Here is a 21,635-nt window from a genome sequence, read left to right on the forward strand (position 1 = left end):
GGTGCCTCGGGTGTGGAATGTCGGCAATCTAAGGTGGTACTATCTGTAATTGTCTAACTGGAGAATGGACTGTAAGTCACTCCCAGAAGTCTAAGGACTAAAAGTGTCGAGTTGGTAAAAGACCTCGGCATTATATAAGCCCCAGTCACCTCTTCGGCATGTGCAGGACCAAGAAGGGTGGACAATAAGTCGCCTCCAAGGTCTAAGGGCTAAGATACCGAATTGACGGACTCATCATTATATAAGTCCCAGTCGCCTCCTCGGCATGGGCACCCAAGACCCAGTTGCCTCTTTGGCATGGGCATATAAGTCCTAATCGCCTCTTCGGCATAAGCAAAATACCTCTAATGCCTAAGGAATAGACAGCTCGGGTATAAGCCCTATGATGTCTAGCCCACTTCGGCATATAACAATAGGTTGGATCCGTTAGGGACAGCCGACATCTAAATGTGTAGCCCATGCGCGGATAGGTCGGGTATACGCTCTATAATGCCGCTCACCTCGGGGTACATTACATGAAGTTACTCCTACTAGTAGCCTGGGCAGACAATTCAGAGTAATCTCCACTTAGAAAATTTTTTGGTTATCTTTACTTATGGTCCAGCTCGGTATATCAGCAATTCGGGTAACCTATACATTTGCTGCCCAGATCGGGAGTCACTCACACTTAGAATATTTTTACACAAAGATTAGTCAAAAAAGTATATTTCGTTGATGAAGTGATTTTAAGTACAAAGGTTCCATTGTGACCCGATCTCGGTGGCTTCGGGGTATACATCCATGATTCAAAAAGAAACAAAAAGAAGTTAAGACTATCAAGCGGGAGGACTTCCGACCACGTCTGAGGGGTCCACTACTTCGACCTCGTCATCGCTCTCCTCCTCTGACGAGTCTGGTTCCTCGTTCGCTGCCCTGGCCACTCCTAGAGCTAAGTCCGCTGTCGTGATGGCACTGAGGTCGAGATCAGGGAACTTCTGTCAGACGAGATACATGCATAGTTTGAACCCGGAGCGGTAGAAGCTTGAACCGTATTTGACCTGAAGAGCGTGAAACTCTGAGGACTCCTTGAAGCGTTCAATGGCCTGGTTCCTCTCTTCTGACCGCGCCTCCTCGATGGCGGTCTCGAAGATCTGAGTACGCTCTTGGACCATTGCTTCGAGATTCTTGATTTCTTGTTGAAGTCACGCCCTCTCCTCGATCATTGTCGCAATCAGCTCCTCTTGCTTCATGGCCATCGCAGAAATCTGCTCCTCGTGCTTGGCATTCTCCTCGGTCAACGAGGAGATCCGCCCCTCCTGGTCCAGAATCAGCTGCTTCTGGCACTCAGCTCCCTTTTTTGCCCGAAGTACCTCACCTCAGGGTAAGTCCAGCTCGCGGTGGAGCTTTCGTGCCTCTGCCTTGGCATCCCGAGCCTGCTTTGAGTGGATCGCAGACTAACAAGCCAATGCGTGAAGGGAAAAGTTGACCTATCAAAAGAAAATCGAGGTAAGTAAAAAAAAAAAGGAACAGAGAGCGAAGCCGAAGGTAGAATACTTACCACCATGCAGTGGCTAGAAGGTAGTTCCAGGAGCCGTTTCGGGAGCATGTCAGCCCATCGCGTGACCTCGCTCGGAAAGACGACGTCCCGACTCTTCTGCACTGCGAGCACGTGGTTCGTAATGCTCTCTTCCTCGCTAGCAGGAGCGAGCTCTGGCCTGGCAATAGGCCCCTCTGAAACTGACCACACCCTCTGGTTCCTGAAGACGAGCTCCCTCCCTGTGGCCCTCCTCTGCAACCACTTTGGGGTCCACAGGTCGGGCCTCCTCCCTAGGGGGCTTAGTGGAGCTCGGCTCCAAGGCCAGGGCCTCGGATGCTCCAGATGTCGAAGGCTCGACTTCTCGATGAAGTCTCTTCACAGCCTTCCGCTTTTTCCCCTTCTGGGAGCTCATCAGGAAGCTCTCTGCATCAACCTCTGGCATCGTAGCTGCAAAAAGTAGACAGTTAGTCAAAAAGCTTCAAGGGTGCTTTGAGCATGTATATGAAAGGAAACCTACCAGGAGGGCTAAAACTAGCTCGCACCAGCGCTTCCTCGGCCAAGAAGCTCTTCATCTCGAGGCCGAGGTCCTTCCAAGAGTTAATCACCGCCCTGGTCTCTGCATCCAAGATCACCCCAGGGTCCTGGGTAGCCACGCTCCAGTGGGTTGGAAAAGACCACCCTTCCGGGTTACGGACGATGAGGTACCGTCTTTTCCAGGCCAGAACCTTGTTTGGGCAGCCGGACAGGATTTTGAATCCAGGCCTGCGAGAGATGTAATAGCTCTGTCATACGTCCCTGTGCAGACAGGTTGAGTTTCACTTGATCGCGTAGATCAAGCTAAAGATATCAAGGGTTAAAGGCTGGTTATAGGCGTGGAACAAAGAAATAGTACCAACTATGTTCCGAATAGAGTTCGGATGAAGCTAGTCAATGGTGATGTTGTAAAACTTAACTACTTCTATCGACCTCGGCCTCGGGATGAAGAGCTTCTTGGCCGAGGAAGCGCTGGTGCGAGCTGGTTTTAGCCCTCCTGGTAGGTTTCCTTTCAGATGCATGCTCAAAGCACCCTTGAAGATTTTTGACTAACTGTCTGCTTTTTGCAGCTACGATGCCAGAGTTAATCACCGCCCTGGTCTCTGCATCCAAGATCACCCCAGGGTCCTGGGTAGCCACCCTCCAGTGGGTTGGAAAAGACCACCCTTCCGGGTTACGGACGATGAGGTACCGTCTTTTCCAGGCCAGAAGCTTGTTTGGGCAGCCGGACAGGATTTTGAATCCAGGCCTGTGAGAGATGTAATAGCTCTGTCGTACGTCCCCGTGCAGACAAGCTGAGTTTCACTTGATCGCGTAGATCAAGCTAAAGATATCAAGGGTTAAAGGCCGGTTATAGGCGTGGAACAAAGAAATAGTACCAACTATGTTTCGAATAAAGTTCGGAAGAGGGAAGCACAGCCCTGCCGCGAGCTGCTCCTCAAAAACAGCGAGCTCGTTATGGCCGTGAGCCCAAGGGTACTGACCTAGTGGAAGACTGAAGACCAAGCTATCAAGAGAACGATAGTGAGACGCTAAGTACAACAACCTGTCCGAAGACAGTTTGGAAGGACCAAAGTCGTCAGGCCCCCGACCTCGGGATGAAGATGGAGCCACTGACCTGGAGGATGGACCCTCTTCCTGGGCTTCGGTCTCCCCGAGCCGAGATGGCTCAACTTCGGGGTCAGAGGTTCCCTCCAAAGACCGGTGATGGGAGGCACCTTGCCATGGGCTGACTTCCCCGGCAAGAACAACGTCGCCCTCTACCCCGCTAACGCTATCTACAAGCCTATCTACGCTAGAACTCGACATAATCGGAAAACAGGAAAAAGCCAAAGAAGGGAGACTCACTGAAAACAAGGAACGAAGTGGGAAACGAAAAGAAAACCAAGCTGGAAGACTCCGACGCAACCTCGGGAGAGCTCAATCGTAGAACTTGTGGCGAGAAAAATGAGTCGCAGACCCTCCTATTTATAGCTGCTATGTTCGAGAACTAACGGTCGAGATCGAAGCAATCCAACGACTCCTAAGAAAACCATCTGCATGACCCCCGAGGGTAAATTCGATTTAGCGCGTTTTTTGACATCCGTGGAGTCTATAATTCGTGTGACGTCCGCACGTAAGCCAGACGCGACCTATGTTTTCTGGTTGAGTCGGGTGGCCGAACAAGTCTGACCCGTGAGTCATCTGACTAACTGCCCGGTCCTCGGACCAAATCCACTTGGCTCATCATGAACTCCCCGCACCAGGTCAGGACCCCTAGCCCGGGGAGTGGGGGGCAATTGATGTAGGACGATTTGGCCCGGCCTAGTAATAGGAGGACAAGTGGACACAACCTAACTGGCAGAACGACAGCTCATCCCGACGTACCCAAGTCTACGACAGACTGAGCTCGGATAACCGAACCACCTCGGGGCAGGCCCACCTCGGAAGCAAATCCACTTCGAGACAAGCTCACTTCAGGGCACGATTGCATCAAGATCACCTCAGTTACTAGGCACCTCGGTGTTCGTAACAGGTCGGACCCAAGGGGCATTAGCTCGGGTAATATTGACTGACCTCCACATGATAACCTCGAAGGTCTCGCCACCAGACTCAATGTTTCACGGGATCACGCCTCGTAACAACTGGCCTTATCTCCTCCGATCGATTCGGACGGCAGCGATATGCCTTATCGGCTAGCGACGTTATCTCCTGTTAATACGGTAACGGGCCTCATCATGGCAAGAATCCCGAAACCATTCCGAAAAACCCGCAAGGACTCCAGTATATAAAGACCCCAACCCTTTGGGGGCAAAGCTACGTGTAATCACTGCTTACTAGCTATCTTGCTTTCTAAACTATCTTCAGCTCGCACATTACTGACTTAAGCATCGGAGCGACCTCGTCGGGTAAGCACTCCCGGGTTCTCTGATTCTCTCTGTGCAGATCAGCCAGCTTTGTCGTCTACTTTAAGCCAAATCATCCCCAGCTAGGAGCAGCCAGATTGCGTCGCATCACCCCTCTAAACCCGGGGCCCCGCCCTACCCCGCCCCGAACGGGGTAGGTTTTCCCCAACCCTAAACAAGGACGGGGAGGAGACGAGTTTTATATATAATTTCTCAAACACGAAGGTAAATTAGTAAAATATCTCTAGGTTTAATATTAATATTTAAAATATCTATAAGTTTCCCCTAAATTCTTAAAATCCTAGGATCCCATAATTTTATTTTTGAATTACCCCTAAAGTTATAATTTAATTCTTAAAATACCCCCAAATTCCTATATCTTATGTATAAATTATTCATAAAATAAATAATTTTTAAATAATTATCTTGGAGCGAAAAAAATTCGAGAATTCCCTATCCCCAATGGGGAATGGATGCCCCGCCCCATTGCCATTCCTAGTTCTCGTCCATCTCCAAATGGATCAACTTTAAGCCTAAAAAGTAAAACCCTTTTCAAGTGTTTAACAGAATCTATTCATTTTACATGATTTTTCATTTTACTTGACACAATTAATAAGATATATAAAAAACTATAATGCATACACATGCGTTTAGATACACCAAATTCATCTCATATTAGATGAATAAAATAAAATACCCAAAAAATCATTATAAAAATTTTCATTGATATGGGTCTAATCCCTTCAGATGAAAGAGGCAAAGAGCTTATAAATTAAGCATGATTTATTTTTATTTTTAATAAGGAATTCAAATTAAATATATCATATAAATAGTAAATCTAAATTACAAAATGGCCTATAGGTATAGTTGCCACCTACTTATTACGAAATAAAAGAAGTAAGCCAAAGACTTTTAGTACTAACCACGTGGCAATATTAATAAATCTCTCTCTCTCTTATATATTTACTTCATATATAGTATGGTGCATTGATAACCTATCCACTTCAGACTATGATATATTAATAACCTATATTACTTCCTGTACGTTACAAGGAAACATGGCGAGATGGGGTCAAACACCAAGTCGGCAGGTCACCAACTACATGATGAAGAGGTTCTATCTTAAAATTAAATTCAGTTGGACTCTTGGGAAGGTCCCTTGTATTGAAAACTGGGAATGGAGGCACTAAACCAGTCTTCTTTTCCCACTGGCAGCGATAATAGCATGCGGGATCATCGAATAACTACAAACTAAATTATTCAGTATTCGCAGTATGTAAACTAGAATTTGGAGAGACAACAGATTGTGTGTGGTTATGGTTAGTCTCTGCAACTGGATCAAGTTGCTCTTTTTTTTTTTTTTTCGTCTTTCTTTTAGCCAGAAAGAAGTTGGTAAGGACTGAGGGCCGAGGAAGATGTTTTATTTACACTCTTCACTGTTATGATAGTTATGATACAAATATACAATTTTGGGTTCAGGGGTCTCCATTTTCTTTGCCGAGGAAGTTGGTGACTGGTGAGGACGATGTTTTATTTACAGTGGAGTTCGTTGTTTTCTTCACTGAGACTGAGACAACAGCTTTCACTGTCGAGCCTAGCTTCTATAGCTGATTTTTCTTCAATTTCTTCTCATAAACCTTCTAGCCTCCTCTGGAGGAAGCAAGCCAGATTCCATCATCTTGTAATAAAGTCAAGGTAGCTAGAAGATTCCCAAAATTAAAAATATATTTAAGCGCCCAAAGCTTAATACATACCTAATCTCTACTATAATTTAATTTCAAACTAAGAGTACTTCGGGTTAATATCGATGATGTGATCAGAAGAGACTAACTGATTCTTAGAGCTCTGCAATACCAATTACCAAGCGCCTAAGTGGTATGGGAGATTACTGTCATCCTTCAATGAAGTGGTAGCGACGAGCACCAGTAGATGGTGGTCCTACAGCAAGAAATGACAAAATAATGACAATAGCTTTGCATTCATGAAGTGATTCATCGACTTTAACCCATAACCAGAAGAGTTTATCTAGGATTCCACGTTGGCAAGATAACAAGCTTTCAAATTCACAACGGTTGGGGTTAATACTGTACAACATTTTTTACTCAGCTCTGGTCACATCATTTGTCCATGCAGGTTGAACCAGTGGTGTATAATCCAGTTTCACCTTTCCGAGCCCACTTGGCAATGACTATTTTAATGGGTCCCCGTGGACTGGGTCTTTTCTTGTGCTCTTCACGACCTGGGTCTTGAAGTTCACTGTGCGAGTCTGGTTCCTGAAAAATGAAGTGCAGATAAAAAATAACCAAGTTGCCTTGGAACTTTGGAAGTCTGTAACAAAGTCAAGAATTTGGGGCGATGATCACCTAGACTGAAACAACTATACCAGTCAAAATACAATAAACTAACCCTGCAGGTAGAAATTAACTACATATTGCACACAACAGCATTAAAATTTGAATGAAGATTATGATAAATATTACAAGTCAGTTGAGAAATTTGATTCAGTACCTACAGAACTGTCAGCTGTCAACTCAGATGAATAAGTCTGTCAAGTATGGGAGATGGACTATAGAAGTATATACGACTCCATTTGATCTGGAGAATTGGTAATACTAATAGCAAATAACGTGTTTGACACACTAAGGCCACCAATTCCAATACTCTGAGAATTATATATATAATGAGAAAATTCAGATAGAAATGTCAGGACAAAGTTTACCACTACATATTTCCAAAAAACCAATTTCTTGTAAGATGTCAGCAGGGGAAAGAAAATTTTAACTGTTGCTACTTTCCTTTTGGGATGGCTACTTAACTGTTACTCCTAGGACAAAAGAGAGAGCAAAGATCCAAATAATGGATAAGGCAATTGGCAAAGCCATACCACTATTCAGTTGGAACATCTAAAGCAAACCAATTTTAGCTGCCAGAATTAGGCACACCAATGTCAACAACCTAGATGAGGTAGATTTGTTTGGGGTAATCCTGTCAGGAAAAGATGATTGCTTAGGTTGTGTTGGGCAGTCAAGATGGTTGCCAGAATTTGCTAGTTGTGAAAGGCTAAAATTATTTGAAGAACTGATATTTAAGAGGCTTGTGTTGGGCAGTCAAGATGGTTGCTAGAATTTGCTAGTTGTGAAAGGCTAAAATTATTTGAAGAACTGATATTTAAGAGGCTTGTGTTGGGCAGTCAAGAAACAAAATATCCAAAAAATGAGTGGCAAATATGTGTATATTGAAACAGATGAGTGGAAAAGCTAGAAAGGATAGGATCAAAATGAAGTCATTTGAAGAAACTTTGGAGTAGCTCCAGTAGTTGATAAAATGATAGAAAATAGACTAAGATCGTTTAGTCACGTGCATAGAAGATCATTGGCAGCACACATAATAAGTGTTCATAATTTAACAATGCCAAAGGTAAGGACTGTCTCCAGTCCTCCCCTCCCAAGACTCCAGATAGCTGGGGCCAACATTAGATAATGGTCTTTCAATTTAACAGTGGATATGGCATTAAATAGAATGGAAAGGTGAAACAGGATTCATGTATCCAACCCCATATAGTTGGGATAAGACTTCGATGATGATGATGAGATGATATTTAGGAGGCTTGCAATGCTGCAATTAAAATGGCCCCACCTCTCAAGCATGCCTTAGTAAATGATATGATGGTTGTTGTACATAATCATCATATTGGCAATGAATGACTGCAGGGCCATCACTATCAACTCTTTTATACACAGACGCATATACAAGGAGAAGGGGTGTGTTGTATACATGAAAGTTTGCATGTATGTATTTATGCAATGCATAAATGCTTCTGTATTTCCCACAATACAAAATTACTTGTAAGAAAGAAAAGATAAATAGTGGGCCACATGATATATTTCATAAAAAACACATTTCTAAGAACATTTTGGAAGTACACAGACATGTTCATGTGCCCAATGCTGCACATAATATGTTTGTTCTGCGGAAAGTCAAAACATGTTCTATGGCAAGAACTGTTACATATGCTGTTACTAATAAAATCCTTAACAATAAGTAAAAGAATCTGAATGGCCTTGGACAGTCAAGAAAACATTGGGAGATTGGACCACGATACAATTGGTTTCTAAGTAGTGTTTTAAAAGCAGAAAATACAAGAAAACACAACTGCACAAGGATCTTCAACTGCCTGAGGCACAAAATGCAAGGTGCAAGGCACACACCCTTTCAAAGCAAGGGACAAATTTTTGAAAAGAAAATAAAAAAATACATCAATACATAAAAATGCAATCCTGAATAAAAAATTAAATGTTTTAAAAAGCTTATTGGCTCAAATTAAAATATATAAACATATATATATATATAAAACATATCATTAATCAAAAAAACATATATATAAAACATATGTAAAGTGAAACCATGAAAGTGAAAGAACACGTGTGGATTATGCCAAAGTGCTTCAAGCATGCAAAACTTTCAATGTTTATTTATCTCCTAATTGCATTACTTCAAATAGCTAGTGCAATGTTAAAATATGTTACATTATTAATCCTAATAACTTGGCCCTCTGGCATTGTAAAAGCCCCATTGGCAAGTCCAAACAGGTCCATGCAAGGATTTGGAGCAACACCCCTAGCCTAACCTTTTGGCCTGTATATATAAACAATGAGTTGATTTTGTTATTTTGGTTGCAGTTCATTTTATTTTAGGATTAGGGATCAAATATTAGTTGTATTATTGTTGCTTCTTTAGTGGAAATTTTGTTGTTTGAGATCCTATCTACAACAACTAAGACTTCAGGTTTTTAAAAGTTAACGGACCATGTATAGTGCACAAACAGTAATAAAAGGAGATCGGCTTCAGTCAGTTCAAGCCCGTGCAGCTGTGCTCACACCATTCGAACAGCCTCTTGCAACCTTACATCAGGAATATCTCCCCATGAAATAAGACACAGAAGTATGGAGATATTCCCAATGCAAGGCTGTAAAGACTATTTGAAAAGGCTTTGCACTGACTGAAGCCAAACTCTAATAAAAGGTAATTTAGAAGTCAATAAACCATAATAAAGGTGTAAAACACATAAGAAACTACGAAAATTAAAAACAAAAAGCAATATTTACGAAAGTCACATTTGTAGGCCGAAGTGCACACCACTTGCATTAAAATGTGTCTCACCCATGCACCTAGGTGTGCCTGAAAATAGTATTTCTAAGAACTACTTGTCTAGCTGATGCATTTGCTAGAATAAATCGTTTTTTAACATATTTAGATCAATTTCTATACACAGATATAACCTTCCCTTGGCAGAACCCACCTTCCTGAATCTGTAGAACTCCTTTATATCCTATATCAGCCTTATTTGATAGTTTAAGTTCAAAGAATTTGGAGTTACAGGTTTGTCACTTTTCCTATAGTCTAAACTCGTGGGGTCAAAAGTAGTTCATTTGGATCTGTTTTGGTTTCATCAGACGAATTTGAGTTTGTGACAAGATTTTGTTATGTTTTGAGAGAGTTCTTGCCATTTTATTGAATACTGATGAGGTGATAATTTTATATGAGATTTCAGTCACTAAAATTTTTCTCCATCTTAAATTTGCCTTTGGTTTAATTATTTCAATAGGATTAGTTGTGTATATTTGGAGTTAGTTTAGGAGTCCAAGACTCCAGTCAGTATTTGTCTATTTGGAGTTATTTCAACTGTTTCTAGTCAGCTTGAATCTAAATTGGAGTTAAAGGGAGATCCAAGCCCTTTTGTTGAGTCTATGCATTAACCAACCACCCTAATTGGAAATATTATAGTTGACCTGACAAAATCTTGCTCTAAATATTTCTTCTCTTTCCATTTTAGTTATTTTCTATATTTTCTTCTCTTCTGTTACTATTAATTTGTTGTTTTCTCTCTAATACAGTAACTGTTTTTTTATCAGTCTCTAATACTGTAACTGTTTTTTATCAGTCTCTAATACTGTCACTATTAGGGGCCATTACTTGGTTTAATGGAAAAATCTCGGACTGGCAAATGTGAGAACATAGGTTCATGTCTGAGAGCAGCCACTTTATGCCCAGAAAAAGCGCCAATGGTAGGACCATATCAAGTCTAAGAGTGACCACTTTGGACCAAAGATGCCAGATGTTCAGACCACACCCATTCAGCCTCTACCAATACCTGGATTTGGAGACCAGTATTGGGTAATGACCTTTTAATATAATAAATATGCTTCCCCTTTACTTCTGGCTTCTAATTTATTGCTGAATAATCTGTTCAGCAATATTACAATACAGTCTAGCCAGATGCATTTCATCTTTCATTCTTAATTCTCCATCTCAAATTCCTCTGAGCTTAATTATGACAAGGAAAATACGTTGAAAAAAACAGAAAGAAATTAGTAGAAACAAATACTGACCTCAAAAAAAGGTAAGCTGAACCAAAAGACATAAAAGCACCAGGAACTATAAACCAGTACATCAACATGAAAGTCATTAACAGCACTACCCTGGTTTCCTGATACAACTCTCTCCTCCCACCACCCTCGTGTTGTCAGTTGTGTAATTGGAGGATCTTAAGATCCATCTGAATGAGATATTCTCTCTGGAAATCAAGCTATAAGAATCATACACTGGTGGATCAACTTGAAAACCTAGCGTAGAGCCATGATTTCTGCTCTAACAGCATTACCAACTCTAATCAAGCTAGCTCAAGTAAGGATGATCTATCCTCCCTACTTCTAAAGCCCCACAACTCTAAAGAGCTTCAGATTCCCCAAAAGGCTACATAAAATCTGGACCATTCAGAATGACATAAAAAGGGACTATTCAGAAACATAGTACAGTCCACTGCAAAGTTAGGTGTATACTCATTAATTTGGAGAATGTTTTGTATCATGGTGTTGCATTTGTACTTGATTTAAGGATTGGAATTGGGAAAAATGGTTTGGGCACAAAGTACAATGTTACAATTGTTTATTGCTGTTTAATACATATAAGCACCACCAGGCACCAAATAGGACAAAATGCCTTCCCTGAGCCAGAAACAACCAAATGGTGTTTCCTCCAAAAGTGACTTTCATATAACCAAAGGTAAAGAGCAATACAAATAGTGGTACTTGAATCAGTCCAACCAAACAGGCTTATGGTTTAGTAAAGTCAAAATGCCTATGTGGTACCAATGTTGTGGACAGCTCTCCAACACCATGATACCAAACACCACCTTGGACTTCCAAGATATCTTCTTGGTTAGTTTCCTTTTTATCAGAATTAAGACTCAATATACCAAGGTCTAGATTACATTGAATTGAGATTTCTTTGAAACCCTTCATATTCTTTTTTTTTTCATAGGGCATCATAAAATTTAATATTCATTGAACTGATAAAATGATTTAAGTACTCATAATTTAACAATGGATCTAGCACTGAACAGAATGGAATGGTGAAATAGGATTCATGTAGCTGATCCCATGTAGTTGGGATAAGGCTTAGATGATGATGATTGTTGATCTGACAAAAGTTTGGTAGCAAATAATAATTCAAAAGATATTCCAACTAGGGGCATTTGGAATTCATTATACTCTGGATATTTGAGGTCTATCACATAAAAAATTATTATTTCAAGGGCCACGCAACTAGGGCTACGCAAGGAGGAATATTCTTTTATATCTTCTGAAGGGCTACGCAACTAGGGGTAGCCCATCCCCCAACCAATAACCCCCCCATCCAGGTGCAGGCGGGATTCAATCACAAGTCTCTGCTACGATCAGCAGGAGACCTTAGCAACCAGCTGGTTGGCACCTTGCCTACAAGGAGGAATGAGGGATTTCAAAGAAACCTCAGTTCATCTAGACCTTGGTATATTGAGTTCTAATCCTGAATAAAAAAAAAGGAAATTTTCTCAAAAAAAAAGAAAAAAGAAAGAAAGAAGGAAAGAAAAATTCCTACAGTTAAGGCAAGAAGGTTAAAACAAGTTCAAATGAATAAAATAATTCATGCTGGGTTGATTAATTAAAGGTCATGAAAGGGGGTTCTAGGCAGTGATGCATGGATGAGGACACAGAAGCTGGAAACAGAAATATGTTGAGACTTTAGATAGGATTGTATGTATTCATTATATTTTATTTTGTTTCCTTTTTTTGTTTGGTGGGTCTTTTTGTATTGCAATAGGATGTATATAAACTTTCTTATTATTTGCTCACTAATAAGGGGCATTTATGTAATTGTATATATTTTTACCCTATTCAATAAAATATGCTCTTTGGGAGTGGGGTGGGGGCATTATATTTGATACACCCTCCAACTTCTCTCTCTTCTTTGTTGAACACCATAAACCCTAGAAGGGTGACATGGTATCAGAGCCATTCATTTGGATGTTTCTATGATTCAGTTTGACAAATTTAAAATAAAAAAATCTAGTGTTCGAATGAACCTGGTAGGGCTATCCTTCCTGGGACATCATCAAGGACCTAGGGCAGAGTATTGGCATTTCGAACTCAAGGTTTCTCTTCAATTTCAAGTGTAGGATTGTTAAGATATATTTTAAAAAGAATATTATGCATTTTTCTAGAATTTTATGTTGACTTTTGAGGGGTGAAATGAAATTTCTCAAAGCATCTCGAAACTGGAAATATAGCAGGACAGATTCGATATTCCTAATATATCTCTCAACTGGTTTGGTGTTTGGGGTTGGGATTTTAGATTCCAAGTCCTTTTTCATGTGTCTAAAGGTATTGGGTGGCTGGTTCGCTTTATTTCCATTAGCGGGGTCTAATAGTCCTCATTTCACCCTTATTTTAATGCTAGAAATTTTCTGGTGCCATACCAGATGTGTTGGGTCGCCTCTTTGGTGGTTTGTTCAGCTTGGTTAACTTCATATAGACCATATTAGAGTTTTTTTTGGAGTTCTGATCTCCCAAACCAAATATTAGAAGCTTTCTTTGATCTGAGTTTTGAGGTGTTGTTCAAAGGACACAATGGCAACAAATAAGTCTGATTCTATTTCTGTTAGATTTGACAAAACAAATTATAGCATGTGGTGTTTCCAATTCCAATATTTTATGAAGGGGAAACATCTTTGCGGATTTCTGGATGGTACAAAGACTAAGCCAGTTGATAAACCTGCTAAGGAAATGGAGGAGTGGGAGGTAGATAATGCCAAAATTATATCCAGGCCGTTAGGGTTAGTTGATAATTCCATTGTATATCAACTTCGGGGTTTTCAAACAACAAAATCCATGTGGGGTTATTTGGAGGTGTATCAACAAACAAATGTGGCTCGAAGTTTCAGTTGGAGTATGATATATTCATGTATACCCAAGGGGATAAGAAGATTACTGACTACTATGCTGGGTTTATCTCTCTTTGGACAGAATTGGAAATGTTGTATGTCACTAGTGATCCTACTTTTAATGGAAAGTTCCAGAAGATTAACAATGAATGGAATTTGAAATTATTCAAGCTAGTATTCTCAATCGAGGTGTTATAGATGATATAAATGTAATCCTTGGGGAATTATTGAGAGAAGAAACTCATATGCAAACTCAAGTGTTGCTTGAAGGAAAGAAAGAACCTGATGTAGCCTTTGTAGGTCAAACTTCTAAGGGTAAAGGAGTCAGTGGCAGGGATTTTTCCCATGTACAGTGCCATGAATGCAAAGGATAAACATTGCATCACATTGTAAGAAGCGGAATTTCTGTGTTTATTGCAAGAAACAAGGGCATGTGGTGAATGAGTGTACAGCCAAATCATCTCAAGGGAGGAAAGGTTATAAAGCATACCAGGCCACTACAGATGAGACACCATCTATCTTGACATTTTCGAGAACTGCCACAACCTTTTCAGGGCAAATGTCTCAGACATCTAATGGTCTTTCTGAACCACAAGTTCAAACAATGATTGCTTCTGCCATCTCTTCAGCCTTTTCAACTATAGTACTTTCTGGAAACCCTTGCTACTTTAGTTCACTTATTAGTCCTCTTTGGTGATAGACTTTAAATCACATGATTGTGTTTCACCAAATTCAACCTATACCCCTTATTCTAGTAATAATCAAATTGTCATTGCCAATGGTGATAGACTTTAAATTCTTGGCATTGACAATTTAACTCTTTCTGCCTCACCTTCTTGCTCATTGTCTTTAAAGCAAGTATTTCTTGTACCTAAATTTACCACCAATTTAATTTCAGTTGGACAACTTGTTGACAATGGATATGATGTTTATTTCTCACATGATAGTTGTTTGATTCAAGACTAACTCACTAAGAAAGTGACAAGGAGGGATTGTAAGGCTGAATGTCTCTTTACATTGGAATTTGATCATGACTCTACTCTACATCTCTACCTAGTTGTTTTTTTTGTCTCTTCTAGGAATTCCAATGATAGTTTTTGGCAGCTTTGACATCATTGCTTAGGTCATCCTCATAGTGATAAATTAACTATAGTTATTTGTTCTGGTTTTTTGAAGAGTAAATTACCTCCTTTATCATCATCAATAAAATCTTGTGTTGTATGTTCTTTAAGCAAAAGTACTATTTTACCTTTTCCTGTTAAACATAGTCATTCTTCCTCCCCTTTTGAAATAGTTCATAGTGATGTATGGGGCCTGCACCTGTGTTGTCTCAAATGGTTTTTTTTTTTCTAATCAGAAAACATAGAAAAGAAATTCATTAATATTAAAAAAGAGCAGTACAAGTTGTGAAAAAAAAAACAACAAACCAAAGAAACAAATCCACCCCAAAGTATTACAATTGAGCCCGATACATAGATTTAGAGGTGTAAAATGGGCTGTGATGGGCTGGCATGATACGGCCTATGTGCAGCTCATGGGCCGTGCCTCCCTCCCTTGGGATACTTTGGGAGGTTAGCCCGGCATGGCCCACGGCTCGAGCCCATGTTGGGCCACGAGCCAGGCTGGCCCGTTGACCGAGCCTTGGGCCAGGCCGGGCCAAAGTTATTTATTTAATTCATTCAGATGTTTGGGGTCCTTATAAAGTGATGTCATATAATGGATACAGATATTTTGTTATTTTTGTTGATGACTGTTCAAGAATGACGTGGCTCTATTTAATGAAAGAAAGAAGTGAATTATTTGCCATCTTCCAGAAATTTTATGCTGAGATCCGCAATCAATTTGAAGTTCACATCAAAATTTTCCATTTTGATAATGGTCATGAATACTTGTCTTCATCTTTTCAAGAATACTTGGACCAACATGGCATTATACACCAAACTTCCTGTGCCTATACTCCGCAACAAAATGGGGTTGCTGAGAGAAAGAACTGACATCTTGTAGAAACGACATGCTCCCTCATGCACCACATGAATGTTCCCAAAACCTTTTGGAACGATGCAATGCTCACCTCTTGTTTCTTAATTAATCGGATGCCCACGTCTATTCTTGATGGTTGTTCTCCTTTTAGTGTCTTATTCCCCAACATGTCTCTGTTTCCGCTTCCTCCTCGGGTATTTGGGTGTGTCTGCTTCGTTCATAATTTGGGTCCCGAGACTGACAAGTTAGATGCACATTCCCTGAAGTGTATCTTCCTTGGCTATTCCCGAACTCAGAAAGGGTACAAGTGTTATCATCCCAGTTCTCATTGTTCCTTGGTATGTGCCGATGTTACATTCTTCGAGTCTACTCCGTTCTTCGAGGGGTCCGGTGATGCTGCTTCCTCCACACCACCACCTCCTCTTCCTCTTCCTGTGGCTGATCCACCTCCTCTGGTTCCAGTCATGCCTACGTCCTTGCCTCCGGTGCCACCGTCTGTTGATCGTCCACCCATCCGTCACGTGTATACACATCGCCCGCGTGTACCGGTTGCAGCTCCTCCGACTTCATCACCGTCGACAGATCCAGCTCCAGCTCCGACACCAGCTTCCGACCTAGATCTTCCTATTGCCTTCCAGAAAGGTAAACGTAACTACACCCTTCACCCTATTTCCAATTTTGTTTCACTTACTCACCTCTCCGCCTCCCATCGCCAGTTCATCTCTTTGTTATCCTCCGTGGTTGTTCCTAAGGATGTCCAAGAAGCCCTTACCTCTCCAGAGTGGTGCCGTGCTATGGAAGAAGAGCTCTCTGCTCTGCATCATAATCACACTTGGGACCTCGCCGCTCTTCCTCCTGGGAAGCAGGTTGTCGGTTGTAAGCGGGTGTATAGTGTTAAGTTCTTGCCAGATGGTCGTGTTGAGCGCCTGAAGGCACGGCTGGTTGCCAAAGGGTACTCCCAAACCTATGGCATTGACAACACAGAGACATTCTCCCCGGTTGCTAAGATAGGGTCAGTTTCGTCATCTCCCTTGCAGCTATGTATGATTGGCCTCTACATCAGCTAGATATCAAAAATGCCTTTTTGCATGGTGATTTGCTCGAGGAGGTCTACATGGAGCAACCACCAGGGTTTGTTGCTTAGGGGGAGGATGGTAAGGTATGCAGACTTAAGAAGGCTATATATGGACTTAAACAGTCCCCTCGAGCATGGTTTGGTAGGTTCAGTGAGGTGGTCAAGAAGTTTGGTATGAAACAGTGCCAAGTTGCTCATTCTGTCTTCAGTCTTGACTCTTCGGCAGGCAAAATAATATTGGTGGTGTATGTGGATGATATCGTTGTGACTGGGAATGATAAAATGGGATTTGACAGATTGAAGGCATTCCTACAGGAACACTTTCAGACAAAGGACCTTGGCAAGTTGAAATACTTTTTGGGCATAAAGGTAGCAAGATCTAAGCATGGCATTAATTTGTGTCAGAGGAAATATGTGCTTGATTTACTGGAAGAAATAGGGTTGCTGGGTACTAAACCGACTGAGACACCTATGGAAACAAATGCGAGGCTGAGCAGTGATATAGGTGAAGTATTTGAAGACCTTGGCAGATACCGACGACTTGTAGGCAAACTAAACTATCTAACCATTACTCGGCCAGATATTTCATTTACGGTTAGTGTGGTGAGTCGGTTCATGCAGAAACCTTTGGTCCCACATTGGAATGCAGTGCTAAGGATTGTGAGATATCTTAAAGGAGCTCCTGGTCGTGGTTTGCTGTACAGGAGTGGTGGAAAACTGGTAGTAGAAGGGTACACTGATGCTGATTGGGCAGGTTCTATGTCTGATAGACGATCTACCACAGGCTATTGCACCTTTCTTAGGGGGTAACCTGGTAACGTGGAAAAGTAAGAAGCAAACAGTTGTGGCAAGAAGCAGTGCAAAAGCAGAATATAGGGCCATGGCACATACTGCTTGTGAATTAGTGTGGCTAAGGAACCTTCTACAGGAGATAGGATATGACATCAGTACTCCAATGAAGCTCTATTGTGACAATCAGGCAACGGTTCATATCTCTTCCAATCCGGTGTTTCATGAAAGAACCAACCACATCGAAGTTGACTGTCATTTTGTGAGAGAGAAGGTGCTGAATGGAGTGATAGAAACTGCATATGTTAGTACGGGAAACCAGTGGGCAGACTTGTTTACAAAAGGTTTGAGTCGGGGGAGAGTGGACTACATATGTAACAAGCTGGGATTATATGATATATACTCACCAGCTTGAGGGGGAGTGTTAGTGGTGTTAGTGAAGGGGTATTTTGGTCTTTGCACTTGTTGAGAATGTTGATGTGTACTATTATGTTAGTTCGAGTGCCTCTTACTTAAATAAGGGCACTTAAGTCTTTTCCAATAAGTTAATAATATAATAACAGGTCTGGCCGAATCTAGGGATAACTTTTTTCTCTAATTCAAACCAGACCTTCTCTCTCTTTTCTCTCTTCTTCTTTCCTCTCCTACTTCTACTTCTTGCTGTTCACTTTACTTTACAGTCAACAAACAAGACAGAATTCTAGGGCAGGTCGAACTTCAACAGAGGGGAGGGTACACATTCAACTCATTGCGAAGATTCCTCATGCTAGCATAGTATTCCTCAAGACTTTGATTGCCTTGCTGCAGATTAAAGTACTCATGATAAAGCTGGTACACTCTAGTGGTATTGTCTTGTCTAGAGTACAGCTTCTTAGCATGACCCCAAATCTCCTTGGTTGTATCTAGGAATATAAAATTCACACTAATCTTGGGTTCCACAATATTCCACAACCAGGTCATAATATGTGCATCTTCTTGTTCCCAATACCTATATTCTTGAGAATTAGTGGAAGGTTTTTCTTCTCTCGCATGCTTCACCTTCTTCTTATCCCTAAGAAAGACTTCTACAGATTTCGCCCAAGGCACATAGTTCTCACCATTCAATTTGATAGAGGTCATTTGAACATTTAACTAATCAGGGGGAACCATAACACTAGACTTGTGTTCACTACTATCTCCCATATCTGAATTTTTTTCTTCACTAACCTGTATGTCACACGCCTAATTCACTTTGTTATCCTCCACTTTCAACATCACAAAACCCTCCAAATGCACACCACACACCTAGTACTAGATCTACAACCAATCAACCATCAAATCACACTATAACACCTATACAGCACACTACAAAACAGACCTGTACTCGATTGAACACTGCACCACCGAACCTTCTCTCTTTGTACCATCGATTAGAGAGCTTCCTACAAATCACCACAAACAACCACTGCACCACAAACTGGAGGCATGAAGACCTCCTCAAGGAAAAAACGATCACTCATTTGCAGCCTTTCCCTTAATCTCCAAGGAATTCTTGAGAAATCTGCAAAACCCTAGAGAAATTGGCGATAAAAAATTCTAGGCAGATCTGAACTTGTTATAGCAGCTCAGATACCATGATAAAGTTCAAATCTGCACTAGTATTCAGTTAAGAACAGCAGTAGAAAGAGATTAGAGGAGATAGAAGAGAGAAGAGAAGAGAAGAAAAGACTGGTTCGAACAAGAGAGAAAAGTATTTTCTCTCTAGTCAGCCAGGTTATATTTATAGTTTTCTATAGTAAAACAAAATGTCTATTGTGCCCCTACTTAAGTATGGGCACATCACTTAACTTAAACATTACATCTCACACCAAACATAAATAAAAAGACCAAACTGCCCCTATATAGTCAACAGTAACACACTATAACTCACCAAAGCCACAACTTCTCATGATATTAATTAAGAACTTCCAATCCACTAGATCATAAGCTTTCTCCAAGTCCAACTTGATTACAACTCCCCTTTTCCTTAACCTTTCCTGGGCCTCTACACACTGGTTAGCAATTAAAATCTAGTAAACTATTTGCCTATCCTGAATGAAGGCCCCTTGAAATTGGGAAATAAGTGAAGGGAGCACTTTTTTGATCCTCAGGGACAGCACCTTAGCAATCACCTTGTAAATACTAGTTACTAAACTGATAGGTATGAAATCCCTTGGATGACAAGCACCACTCTTCTTTGGAACCAAAGCTATAAAGGTTGTGTTCATTCCCAAATTGATTACTCCCCAAATACTTTGACCAAATTATCTTTGATTATATTCTAGTAGTCTTGATAAAAATCTATTGTGAATCCATCAGGCCCAAGAGTTTGGATCTATCCATTAAGAAAATTACTTCTTTAACTTCATCCTCCCTAAACCTTCTCTCCAAGAACTCAACTTGATTATCTCCCAAAACCTCCAAATCAAGTCCTTCAAATGTCCATCTCTCATTGAGTGGCCTTCTATAGATTGATCTAAAATGATCCACAAAAGTCTTGGCTATCTCACTTTTGTAACCTCAAACTCCCCCACCACTAAAGAAGTAATTAGACTCTACTTTTTCCATGCCATTTGCAATCTATAGAAGGCCTGATCAAAAATCAACGGCCTGATCAAAACAAAAGGCAAGTCTCTGAGTAAGGAACCTACCCGAACTCAGACCGGCCTCGATGAGCTTAGCTTTCGTCAAATAATGGTGGCATTTTAGCCCTAGCCGTGCCCATTCCCGGAGGCCCTTCGCCGTCTCCCTATCAAGCGTAACACCGGCATCAGAGGCAGCCATCCCCCACCCGGTTTGGAACGGCCACCCCAATGCACTTTGCACCCCAAAGTAATCCTGTTTCCACTCCGGGACCTTATTGGGAAGATCGTGTAAGAGCTTAAACCCCGGGCGAGGAGACAGGTAATACGCCCGCCTATGCCCGGGAAGGGGACCCGCTTGCTTCTTAAGCATCAGAATGGAAGAAAAAATCTCTAAGTCTAAGGGCAAGATCAGTTCGCAAAATAGGGAGATTGTCCCCACCAAGTTATGAATAGAATTCGGGTGAAGCTGGTCGACGGTAACGCCGAAGTGGTTCATAACCTCAATGATAAGGGGGTGGAAAGGCAGGCGCAACCCGGCAGCGAGCTGCTCTCGAAATATCATGATCTCATCAGGACCGTGTTCCCAAGGGAAACTGCCCGAGGGTATAAAATAGGTGTACTCCCTAGGCAAGTTAAATTGGGTAATAAGGGAGTGAAGCCCCTCAGGCGTCATGGTCGAGGGGCCAAACTTGTCTAACGTTTGACCTCGACGGGAGGAGGACGCCAAACTACTCGAGGCGATTCGGCCTATGGGTTCGAACTCTTCCTCGAGCTCTACCTCGGGTTCACTAGGGCTGTCGGGGGATGCAGCTCGGTTCGTAGAACCTACATCTGACCCACTCGAAGAACTGTCTGAGCTATCCGAGCTAGACATCGGGAGGAGAAGGATTCTAGGAAAGTACTCACCCGGAATAAGCAAGCAGACTACGGGAACTTGAACGCGAGCTAAAGACTTGGACGCAAGCTGAAACTTGGACGCGAGCTCAAGAAGCAAAACGCAGAAGTGACAAAGCGACTGGGGTCCTCCACTATTTATACCCACAGTAACCAAAAATCAACGGCCTGATCAAAGCGAATCCAACGGCTCGCAGCCGCGCTGACCGCACATCTTCTGAGACCGAGATGTGACTAGCCGCACGTCTTTTGAAACTGAAAGAGCGCCAGCGCACGTCTCCCCGCATTAAAGGCGGCAACGATGCGTTTTTTCAAATTTGAAAAGACGTCCGATGTCACGTCTCCCAGCGACGCGCTTTTTTGAATTTCGAAATAACGCGCGCTATCACGTCTGCAGCATTTATAGACGGATTGGCGCGTTTCTCGACTTTTTGGTGCTCGAGAAACCCGGAAAGATCCTAACGAACGCGTACTTCGCGTATCAGTCAAAACCAGTTCGAAGTATGGGTCAAATCCACCCGCCACCTCGCGAACTCCCCGCGCCAGGGCAAGTCCCCTTGCGCAAGGAGTGGGGGGCAATTGATGAAGGAAGAGTTGGCCC

The 21,635-nt window shown here is 41.8% G+C and overlaps 1 long non-coding RNA gene across 1 annotated transcript; it reads right to left on the reverse strand.

Annotated features, from left to right (window-relative positions):
- Positions 1-5,672: 5,672 nt before the first annotated feature.
- Positions 5,673-20,108, reverse strand: LOC148803580 (uncharacterized). Its single transcript, XR_016077129.1, has 2 exons — positions 14,943-20,108; positions 5,673-6,707 (listed from the first exon to the last, which is right to left on the reverse strand). It is a non-coding gene; the product is annotated as an uncharacterized LOC148803580 (long non-coding RNA).
- Positions 20,109-21,635: the final 1,527 nt, after the last annotated feature.

Source organism: Nelumbo nucifera, chromosome 1 (assembly GCF_055504915.1).
Source record: "Nelumbo nucifera cultivar China Antique chromosome 1, China Antique-T2T, whole genome shotgun sequence".
Lineage (NCBI taxonomy): Eukaryota > Viridiplantae > Streptophyta > Magnoliopsida > Proteales > Nelumbonaceae > Nelumbo > Nelumbo nucifera.